The 583-nt window shown below is 60.9% G+C and overlaps 1 protein-coding gene across 4 annotated transcripts in view; it reads left to right on the top strand.

Annotated features, from left to right (window-relative positions):
- Nucleotides 1–583, top strand: part of HYKK (hydroxylysine kinase) — a 10788-nt gene that overhangs the window by 435 nt on the left and 9770 nt on the right. Inside the window, exon 1 of one of the 4 annotated variants that reach the window (XM_014546249.1) lies at nt 7–18. The exons of 1 other annotated variant lie outside the window; for it this stretch is intronic. The gene's annotated coding sequence lies outside the window, so the exon portion shown is untranslated. Of the gene's footprint in view, nt 1–6; nt 19–391; nt 411–545 lie in introns of those variants that run through there. 2 more of the 4 variants (XM_014546247.1, XM_005874438.2) reach the window with 2 other exon arrangements.

The following is a 583-nucleotide window of genomic DNA, read 5'->3' as shown; positions in this document are numbered from 1 at the left end:
CCCTCGGAGCGCCCAGCAGTGAGTGTGCATCGCTGTCCTGGAAAACCCGACCCCCTTTGGGGTCAAGGCCGGGGAGCCTCTGAGTTTTTAAATTTAATTTATTTATATTTTTAAATATATTTTTATGGATTTCAGACGGGAAGGGAGAGGAAGAGAGAGATAGAAACATCCATGATGAGAGAGAATCATGGATCGGCCGCCTCCTGCACGCCCCGCACTGGGGATCGAGCCTGCAATCCGGGCAGGTGCCCTGACGGGAATCGAACCCTGACCTCCTGGTTCCTAGGTCGACCTTCGACCCCTGAGCCCCGCCTGGCCGGGGTCGGGGAGCCCCTGGCGAGGAGGCAGCCCCTTCTTTCCCGGGTTCCACCCGGGCCAGGTGCGGGGGTGCAGCCTGGGAGGAATGGCAGGTGCCAGGGTAGAGCTTCCTGGACTTTGTGACGCGTGGGGAGCGAAGGGGAGGGAAGGGTGAGTCCGGCGTCCCCTGCAGAGTGTGGAGTGCAAGGGCCGGCCCCCTGGTTGCAGAGCAAAGGTGGTGAGATTCTGGCAGGAGGCCTGGCGCTGGCACTTTCTGGGGGGTCTG

Source organism: Myotis brandtii, unplaced genomic scaffold (assembly GCF_000412655.1).
Source record: "Myotis brandtii unplaced genomic scaffold, ASM41265v1 scaffold439, whole genome shotgun sequence".
Classification (NCBI taxonomy): Eukaryota; Metazoa; Chordata; class Mammalia; order Chiroptera; family Vespertilionidae; genus Myotis; species Myotis brandtii.
This window is presented reverse-complemented; position numbering and strand designations above follow the sequence as displayed.